Raw genomic sequence first — 10945 nt, forward strand, 5'->3', positions numbered from 1 at the left:
CCCACATTAATTGAAAACCCAAATGAAAACCAATTGGGAAATCAAAAACCACACAAAATCACAATTTGGACCGAACCAAACCTGGATCGAACCAAATCAGCCCCAAACCCACCCAAAAACCTTCTAGAAATCCTTGCCCCCTATTTTCAGCGCTAACCCGCCTCTCCCCCTCCCCATCATTTTTTCCGATCACCTGAGCTCCTTACTGCAGCAAGCTCCAGCCTCGCTGCAGCAAGCTCCAGCCTCGCCGCCGCGTTAACCACCTCGCCTCTCTCTGTTCGTCTTTAGTGTGAGCGGCTATCGCAGGAAGAGTCGCGATTGGAATCACGTCGAGTCGCCTGCTCCATGACTTTCCTGTGACGACAGCTCCTCTCTCATTAACGGAAAAGCGCCGTTCTCTCCTTCATCTCCGGCCAACGCAGCATCGCAGGAGGAGCTGCAACTGTGCCTCTATCGGACAGTTGCGTCACAGTTGTCTCATTTTTCAGGTGAGCCCAGCCAAGGACCAGTTGGACTACACCCTCTCCTTGCCTCCAGCGTGCCTCCGGCCACTTTTCCACCCATTTCCAGTCAAGTTAGCGGTGGCAGTGACTGTGTTCATGCTTTGTCGTCACTGCCGATCATTTTAATTGGAAAATTTCGATTTCCAGCCCATTTTGCAACTGGGTAAGCAATTTTTCTTGACTCTTTTCGGTGGAATTCACAAGTGTTGATGTTTAGTTGAAAGGATTATAGTAGATTGGGTTAATGTAGATTTCATTACTAGTTTTGGATTCTGCGGCTGAATTTGGAGAATTTTGTTAAAATTACTATTATAGGGAATTATGAATTGACTTTTGATGAGTTCAATAAGATAAATTGTATACGTTAAATATTTGATGGGATTTTAATTTTTATTATCTGGTTGGTTTACACAAAAATGAGTTTCTTTCGTATACGATTTGTTTATGTTTATATTTAGGAAAAATTATTATTTAATCCCTCAGGTTTTATATAATTATTCAACTAATTCCAAAATTTGCGCGAATATATAACTAGTCTTTCAGGTTTAACTCCGTCTAATTAAAAGGTCATTCCGTCCGAAAATCAGTTCAAAACAAAGGCAAACATTTTATAATGACGAAGAATGCCCTTACTGAACTGTGCATAAAAATAAAGGAGGTTTGACCAAATTGCATTCTCACAAAACGAAGAGAAAGGAAGAAAAGGAAAAAACAAAAGCTCATCTCCATTTCATTTGCAGGTAACAAGCGACAGACTACATGTTTTCTTCAAGCGCAGCCGACGGAGCATGGGAAGGAAGGTATGTGAATATGTATTGCAAGTGTGGGAAAAAAGCAGACATTAGGATCTCAGAGACACAAAAAAAACAAAAATCGACTGTATTATTACTGTATTGAAAATGCATGCAGGTCTTTTCTTGGTTGGTGTAAAGCTATAAATTCATCAAATCGATCTCAAGGAAGCGAATTCGAAGTGAGGCAAAGAAGTGTAGCTACTAACTTGTTTGAATTTAAGGAAGAGATGTTGTACATGAAGAGGGAGATGATGAAAATGTACAGTGAGATTGTGACCATTGGAGGAAAAAGGGAATACTTGGAGTCGGAGATTGGCAGCTTGAAGAAGTTGATATTCATATGTTTGATGGCTATCATGATGCTTTTCACCTTACTTGTAATGTTGTTGTTCAAGGGTAACAGAGGATTGTGAATAATAATTTTTTTTTAAATGTATTTAGGGTAGTTTGGTTCGTTTTTTGTAGTTTATGTTATTTTTGTAGTTGGCTGTGTTAATGTGGTGGGTTAGTTGTTGAATGTTAGTAGCTCAGCTGGGCACAGTCAATTTGAAGATGACTTGAATGTAATATACTTTCTGCAATAAAATGTGTACTTTTTGTTAAGTATAGCAACTGCAAAGCAAAAATATTTATTCAAACTTGGCTCCCATGCAGAAGAGTGGTTACAAACAGTGCCATTGTCATTAGCCAAATGTTTGCAATTCACAAAAGACAAAAACAACATATTTACATAATGTGCATCACAAAAACCCTACTCAAATCAAACTTGATCCACACTTGCGTGTTTGCTGTCAAGAAAAAGACAGACACAATGGGAAAAAAAAAAGTTACACATTTGTTCCTGTGCTTGCTAGAAAATCAAAAGATTCCTTGTTCTCCCTAACTGTGCAATCTGTTGTCAGTAGCAGCACCTGTTCACACAAAATGCACATAGCAGGATATCCATACTGCAAGATGTGAAGCCCAAAATACCATCTGCAACACCTCAACAACCCAAAAGAACATCCGCATCATATTATCCACAAAAAAACCATCTTCAACATTTGAACCAAAAAACCAAATCTGCAACATATTTAACACAGAACAAAATATATATATTCACGATATAGGATGTCCTCTCCCTCTCAAACCAGAAGCTCCTCTCCCTCTCAAACCAGAAGGAACTCTCCCTCTCAAACCAGAAGGAACTCTCCCTCTCAAACCAGAAGCACCTCTCCCTCTCAAAGTAGAAACACCTCTGTCTCTTGTTGCAGCAACACCTCTCCCTCTTGTTGCAATAACACCTCTTCCCATAGCAGCAGCAACACCTCTTTCCACAATAGCATCAGATCCAGATGAATTTTTTCCTCCTCTTTGCACAAGTTGTTTGTTCCTCTAATAAAACAAATGGTACGTAGTAAGTATTCACATACTATAAAACATCATAGTAATTATTGAGATTGCAAAAGTGAATTTGACCAGAGATATGGCTGGTGGGGCTTGCTCGCATGTTCTCTTATTATGGCCTAGTTGCTTGTATGTCACACACCTAACTGTGCAAGATCTTTTAGCTGTGCTTGGATGAGCTTTTTCCTCTTGAAGTATTCTCCTTTCTTTTGGTCTGCCAGGCTTCCTTTTAACGTTTGGAGGCTTTAGGAATGGAAAGTCAGTTTGTGGTGGGATGTTGTAATTTGGAATTGGATGAATGACTCCTTTGTAGGCCTTTACATACTTCTCTACTGTGAAATACTCATGACAAAAGTCTTCAAGATTGAGTCTTATGTATCCAAGTGCAATGCAAGCATGTTTACATGGAAGACCTGAAATGTCCCAATAATTGCAGGTGCCTGTCCTTTTCCCAATGTCAACAGCAAAAGCCACAGGCCCCTCTCTCACCTCAAACTCATTATTGTTACTTGGTAGTATCCTGCATTGTCTAGATTCTTTTATCAATCTGTTCAATGCACACTTGCATTTTGGAGTTACTTTCCCTTCCCAAGCAGTAGCCACTGCAAACCTTTTATGAAGCATAACCATTCATTTCTGCCTAATAGAGTCTATTAGCTCAACAATTGGTTTGTTCCTCAAGTTTCCAAGCCAGCTGTTGAAACTCTCTATCATGTTATTTGTCACATCAACGCTTTTAGCTGCTGGATGAAAGGCATGTCTACTCCAATGTGAAATAGGAATATCCAGTAACCATTTTGCAGCCCTTCCCTCATTCTTAGCCTAAACATTTTTTATATGCTGCTTAAATGCATAACTATGGCTAGACTTAGCTGCCATCCAAAATTCCTTCCTCAACATCACCCCTGGAAAGTGCTTCTTGAAGTTCATTAACAAATGTTGACAACAATATCTGTGGATTGAACCTTCAAATTGTGTCCTCACAGCCTCAAGCAATCCCTATGTTCAAAAAGAATTCAACATCATTAGCTAAAAAGTTGAAAGTGAAATATGAAATACTTTGCAGGAAGTTACCTTTTGTCTGTCTGAAATGAATGTCCATGGCTTTGAATCAAATCCCGGTCCAATGCATTGTCTAAGATAGTCAAGGAAGAAGGTCCATGTTGCAGTGCATTCATTTTGAACAATTGCAAAAGCTAGTGGGAACACCCCCTTATTCCCATCTAGTGTAACAGCACTCAGTAAACATCCTCCCAAAGGGCCTTTTAGGAAGCATCCATCCAATCCAATGAGAGGCCTACATCCCTCCAAAAATCCCACTTTCATTGCTTCAAAACATATGAAAATGGAGCTAAAGACAAGTGCCTCATCCAAATTGTTCCTTGGCATTGATTCAAATTTTATAAAAGTTCCAGGGTTTGACATTTGAACTTGTGCAATGTATTCATGCAACTTATTGTAGCTCTCAATGTGTGAACCTGCAGCTTGCTCTCTAGCAGCTGTCCTTGCCCTATGAAGCTGCCAATATTCAGTCTCAATGCCCCATTTTGCCTTCAACTCAGCTTGCATTAAAGCATAGCTCATTCCTGGATCAGCAGCCAATTGAGATTCCAGTTTCTTCTTCACCCACTTTGTTGTTGCATTGGGATTCTTGTTGTTTAATGGCCTCGTGCATGTATGCTCAGGTTGTAGGGTTTTTACTGCAAAACTCACTAAGTCTGGAGCCACACTAGCATGGAACCTAAATGTGCAGCCCTCCCCTTTACATTTTGCTGTCACTCTTCTACTATCATTCTTGATCATCCTCAATATGAACCCTCCCTTAGCAGCATAATCCCTTAAAGCTTCCCTACAACTATCAATACTTATGAATGCATGCCCAACTCTGAATTCAATATCACCTTCAACTGGTGTTTCAAATATATTGTCATATATTTTCTTCCAAGGATCTCGTGTTTTCTTTTTAGGTCTTCTCCTTCTTGGTGCATCAACCTCCATGTCACTACTTTCAGCTGACTGTTCCTTGTCAGTATCAACATCACTGGGACCATCATCAACATCATCATTGAAGTCAACTTCCTCTTCTGGATCTGTTTCCATTCCCTCAGGTGTTTCAGATTCACTACTCTCATCTTCAATATCATAAAAGACATAGTTATCATCTGTGGACTGACTATCCACAACAGTTTCTGTTTCTTCCCCTCCTACTCCAATGGTTGTTGTTGTTGTACCCTATCTCTAAAGCTGTAAGAGGCTCCAACTGCAATTGCTCTTTTCCCCTTCCTATTGTCCCTATTCACATTGGCCTCATGAACATTTGCCCTGCCTCTACATCGCCCTCTCCCCCTCCCTTTTCCCCTGCCTAACTGGTTTACATAGCCTGAATACTCAGTGTTGTCAGCCAGCACAATATCCCACATATGTGATTCTATCAACATTTCTGCCCCCTTCCCCTTACCACTACCTGTACCCTCTGTATTTCCAATCCAGCACCTACATTTTCTTGCTCAATAATGGTCACATCTCCAACATCCCCACTTATCTCAGTTTGTGACCCAATATTACTTTTTGCCTCCCCAACACCATTGCCTGGAACTTCTCTATTAGGCTGCAAATTTTCATTATGTAAACTCATATTATCTGCCACCTGACTGTGGAACACATTTGGCATAACAACACTCGGTTCACCTTGCCTCCTAACCAAATTCAGTTTAATATAATCAGTGTCCTTAAATCTTTCAAACATTAGAGTAACGTCTGCATCATTCTCTATTCTATAATTTTCAGAACATGTAATATCCACATTCCCATCTTTTATCTTGTGAACTTTGCATACGTTTTGTAAGAGGACAATGTAACTCATTCTGTTAGGTTGTGCATCATACAAATACACTGTATCCCTTTCATATATGACCCCAATGGTGTAACTTTCAAGCAAAGCCATCAAATTCAAGTTTTCCTACATTGTAATTTAACATATGTGTTACAAAAAAGGCATTACCATCTGCAAAAACCCTCAATACATTATCATTACACACAAAACAACTCATAACGATGCTTAAGCATTTCAATATACCAAAAATCATCATCATAAACATCCTCAATAATATTGATTTTCAATTTTTTTTCAAGCAAAAAATGAAGTGGGTTTGAGTATGTGGGATTTACCTCAAAATGAAGCTTTAAGACTGTGATTCAACGGAAACGAAGCACTACATGCTACGACCACTCATTTCGTTTCGTCAATAAACATCATTTTCTACAAAAATTCTTCAACACTTCCACTGGAGATGAAGACGTTTTTTGCATGAGAGAGTTGGGAGAATAGCAGTTTGACCTTTCGTTTCCCTCGCTTGGAAGGTCATACTGGTCCACGTCAGCGAGGGAGGGGTGTTTTAGTCTTTTAGTCTTCAATTAACGGAAAAAAGCCACTTTTCAGACGAAAGGACCTTTTAATTAAACGGAGTTAAACCTGAGGGACTAGTTATATATTAGCGCAAACCTTGGGATTAGTTGGATAATTATGTAAAACCTGAGGGACTAAATAATAATTTTCCCTTATATTTATGAAAGATTTTATTGTTTGGTAATTAGCAATAGAAGTTAGTTGTATTGATGCGTTAATTTATAAATTGTGGTTCTGTGGTGACGTTGAGGTTAAAGGTGGATGGGAACTCGATTTAATTGATTACCCAATGGATGGGTTGTGTGGATTGAATTATAATTTATTGAAATTGTTGATATTTAAACAGGTAAATAGTCTAATTTTTAGGGGAGATGCTCCCGAAATTTCGGCAAAATTTAGTCTAGTTACAGCAAGTTAGATTAGTAAATAATTTATTAGATTAATTCTTTATTTAAATTTAGTCCTTTGTCTGATGCATTTCTTTCCTTGTATTCTTAAATTCTGTAGATCGCTCGGAACCGTCTATTACTCCTTCTGGTCAGAATCTGAGTTAGAGCTTCTTCTTTCCTCTACTACTGTGAGTAATAATAAATAGTGCATGTCATTATTGCATTTGCATAACGTTTATTTTATAAACATTATATATATATATATATATATATATATATATATATATGAAACTCTAATATTCATTTTAATTATTATAATATTATCAGTATATTATTATTCATATCTCATAAATACATTATGTTACTACTAATATATAATTATACTTTTACGTTTGCGCATTAAGATTGATTTAGTGCATTACATTGAATGAATTGCTTGATTACTTGTGCTGTGAAATTGCTATGCTTTGCTTGTGTGGAATTGGGATGAAGTTGGCCACCATGGGTTTGTGAGGACGGTTTACTAGACTAGTCGGCCAAGTATGGAGAGATGGTGCCCCCGCGTACACCTGATGTTATATGATATGGAAAAACCACAAGGTGGCCGCCTGTTGATATGAAAAGGAAAAGATAGTATATAAAAAGTAAATATGGGAGAGGATTGGTCAAGTGAGGATTAGACCGGTCAACCAGGTATGGGGGATCGGCCCCGTAGTGCACACGTTTGAGAGGGTGGGCCATATGAGAGGACGACTCATCGGGGTTTTCAATGGTGCCACTGACTAATTTCCACTTGCTTGATTATTTGAAGGTGAAATTACTTATGAGTGCTGATGTTGTGCCATGTGCTTGACTGGCTGTGTGCTCACTTAAGTATCTTAGGGTGCATTTCGCATGAATGCTTGTGATATGCACTATTTATTATTATTCATTGAGTTGTAAAACTCACTCTTCTTTTACTTAACTTGTCAGGAAGTAGAAGCCCGTCGATCGATTAAAGCTCTGCAATCTTCTCCGCAGGGTTATAAAAGTAAATTTTTAATTTTCGCAATTAGTTAATTTGTGTACTCTTATATGTATAACTCCATTACTTCCAACTATTGTTGAACTCTGCAGTTGTAGGATTTGCGTATCTTTAATTTGGTCTTTAAACAGGTGTGCTAACCTATGAATGTTTGATAGGCGTTATTTTTATAGTATTTTTAATATAGTTTTTATTGGGAATTTTAGTAGTTTTAATTACTTTAATTAGTTTTTATTTAGTTTTATTTATGTTTTTGTGTAAAGCGCCCTTGAATCATAATCCACTTGATCTTAAAGAAATTTGTACGGTTTTGGCACAGAAAAGAGCAAAATATAGCAAAAAAGTCAGGCTCTAGCATGCCCTGCCCGTGCACATTAGCACGCCAGTGCTAAACTTAAGGAAAATCATGTGGAAACTCAAACTCTAGCATGCCCAGACCGTGCTATTTGGCAAGCCCGTGCCTAAGAAGACCTCAGGGCGTGCTTGCTTAAACACGTCCGTGATGCATTTCATCCTGGAAAGTCAGAGCCTAGCACGCCCTAGCCGTGCTATGGGGCACACCCGTGCCACAAATTCTTCTTTGGACGTGTTGCAGAGCACGGCCCGTGCTGAACCATCCACAGAACTCAAACTTTGGCACGCCCAGACCGTGCAAAACAGCACGCAAATGCTACGAAGTAGGTGCTGTCTTGAATCGAGAAAGCCATCCAATTCTATAACTTACATGGGCCCACCTTAGATATTTTCCTGATGTACAAATCAAGATCTAATCCTATTTAGGAAGATGGAAGAGTCCTAATTGAGAAGAAATCCAAAGCCTAAACAGTTTCCTATCTCCAAAAAAGATTTCTTATTTAATAAGGATTCCATTTCCTAAACGGAGTCGGATTTTCTCTCAGGAAGTCTATATAAAGAGAGGAGCCATTCATTGTAAGGAGATATGCAGTCTTGGACAACTCTTGTTCTATTGTTTCTTTTCTCTCTCAAAGACTTCAAGCATTCAAGATTTGTGCCAAGATTCAAGGAAGCCGTCCACGTTATTTTTTGCCTAGTTTTTATCTCTAAACTCTTAAACTTGTTTTATTCTTTCATTATTCTGTTTGATTATGGAATTTTATTCAAGTATTATTGAGTTTTATTTAATTACTATGTCGAACTAAATTCTCATACTAGGGATTTGATGTAGCTTAATTTCTTTTCCAATTTATAATATTAGATTTGTGTTTCTTTGTTCAAAGTATAATTTATTATTGAACTTAATGCTTCCAGGCAGAGTTTCTCCCCTATATTGATTTATTTCATTAATCACTATCGGGAGAAGGATTTTTGATATGAAAAAGGTAATAAGTTATATGAGAATAATAGCTTGATGCGGAAGCTATATGGTTTGACTCATGGGGGGGGTTTTCATAAGTTAATGACCTTAGGTTATGAATTCACAAAACAAACCACAAAACTTAATGATTTAATTTATGTTTGATTACGCTGTTGGAAGATAGGTAATTAGATTGGATTAAAATAGCTAACAAAATATCGGAAGAGCTTGTTAGTGATTTTAGGGTTGTTTCCCCGACTTAAACAATTAAAATTGATTAACAAACTAATAAAATAAATTGGATAGAGTTAAGTGAAATCAGAATCCCTAGTAGCTTTAAATCCTTGATTTCTTTTCTTCAAATACTATTGCTTGATTTCTTTTTGTTCTCTTTTATTTGTTTAATTTAATTTTTTTAAAATAATTCCCCTTATTGCCGTTTAGATAATAATAGGTTAATATAATTTTGGTACTTAGTATACAATCCCTGTGGATACGATACTTTACTCATCTATATTATTTGTTACGATTTTATACACTTGCGAAAATCACTGTCAAGTTTTTGGTGCCGTTGCCGGGGATTGGCATTACCAATATCAATACTAATTACCCTATTATTAATTTAGCCATTTATTTTTCTTTTGTTTTAGTTAATTCTTTTAAAAGATTATTTTAGGTGTTTATGCAAAGAAGATCAGGTAGGACTGAACCGTTAATCCTTGATCCAGAAATTGAAAAGACTTGTCATAGGAACAACGCTGCTAGAAGAGCACGTGAAAGCAAACTCGAACAGCAAACAGACATGACTGATCAAGTCAACCCAGAAGACAGACCTTTACCTCAGCATCCTATTCGCACCTTGCGGGATTATAAAACACCTTCTCTCAATGGAACAACCTTGAGTATCACGAGACGTAGGGTGGAAGCTAATAATTTTGAAATTAAACCTGCAATTATCCAAATGCTTTCCACCTCAATTCAATATGGAGGTTTACCTAGTGAAGATCCTAACGCCCATATCACAAATTTCCTAGAGATTTGCAATACCTTCAAACAAAATGGTGTTTCTGAGGATGCAATAAAACTAAGACTCTTCCCTTTCACTCTTAGAGACAAAGCAAGATCCTAGTTACAATCATGCCCTGCTGGAAGTTTTACAACATGGGAGGAATTAGCCCAAAAATTTTTAGCAAAATTTTTTCCATCTTCAAAGACCACAAAACTGTGCAATGAGATAATGACATTTGTCCACCATGATCAAGAGAGTTTGTACGAAGCTTGGAAAAGATTCAAGGACTTATTGAGAAAGTGCTCACATCACAGTTTGCCTAAGTGGTTACAGGTACAAACTTTTTATAATGCATTATCTTCTAACATTAAGATTACTTTAGATGCAGCTGTAGGTGGATCTTTTGAACGAAAAGAGATTGATGAGGCATATGACTTGATAGAGGAGATGGCAAGTAATAGCAATTATCAAAGCAACTCCAAAAGGAAGAAAACTGCAGGAGTTTATGAAATTGATGCCATCACCACACTCAATGCCAAGGTAGACAATATGGTAAGGAAGTTGGACTTGTTGACTACTAACTCGGTTAATTCTATTGTGCAAGCTTGTGACAGGTGTAATGGACAACATGGGATGGGAGAATGCATGTTAGATTCTCTAAATCCGCAAACTTTGAAACAAGTAAACTATGTGATGAATCAAGGAAGGAAGAATTACCCATACTCTAATTCTTATGATAGCAGATTGAGGAATCACCCTAATCTTTCGTATGGGAATCCAAACAACGCCTTGAACACACCACCAGGTTTTATACCTCAAGAGAAAAAATCTCATGATGATCTCCTTACTGCCCTTTCTAAATCGCACATGGAATTCATGAATGAAACTAGAGAAAACATCAAAATCCAGCAACCTGCGATAAGAAACTTCGAGATTCAGCTAGGACAGTTTACAAACATGATGGCATCCCGACCTCAAGGTATGTTACCTAGTAATACCAAAAAGAATCCTAAAGAGAAGGTACAAGCTATCACCTTGAGAAGTGGAAAACAGTTGGAGGAACCACCGAAGATAGAAAAGAAAAAGGAAGAGCAGAAAAAAGTTCCCATCATTGACCTA

The 10945-nt window shown here is 37.7% G+C and overlaps 1 non-coding gene across 1 annotated transcript; it reads right to left on the reverse strand.

The window, feature by feature from the left end:
* Positions 1–10036: 10036 nt before the first annotated feature.
* On the reverse strand, positions 10037–10143 carry LOC149492619 (small nucleolar RNA R71). The gene has a single exon (XR_016319014.1). It is a non-coding gene; the product is annotated as a small nucleolar RNA R71 (small nucleolar RNA).
* Between the last annotated feature and the right edge of the window lie 802 nt (positions 10144–10945).

The sequence above is a fragment of the Jatropha curcas genome, chromosome 11 (assembly GCF_041381405.1).
Source record: "Jatropha curcas cultivar XTBG-Jc1 chromosome 11, XTBG_Jcur_1.0, whole genome shotgun sequence".
In the NCBI taxonomy this organism is placed as follows: Eukaryota; Viridiplantae; Streptophyta; class Magnoliopsida; order Malpighiales; family Euphorbiaceae; genus Jatropha; species Jatropha curcas.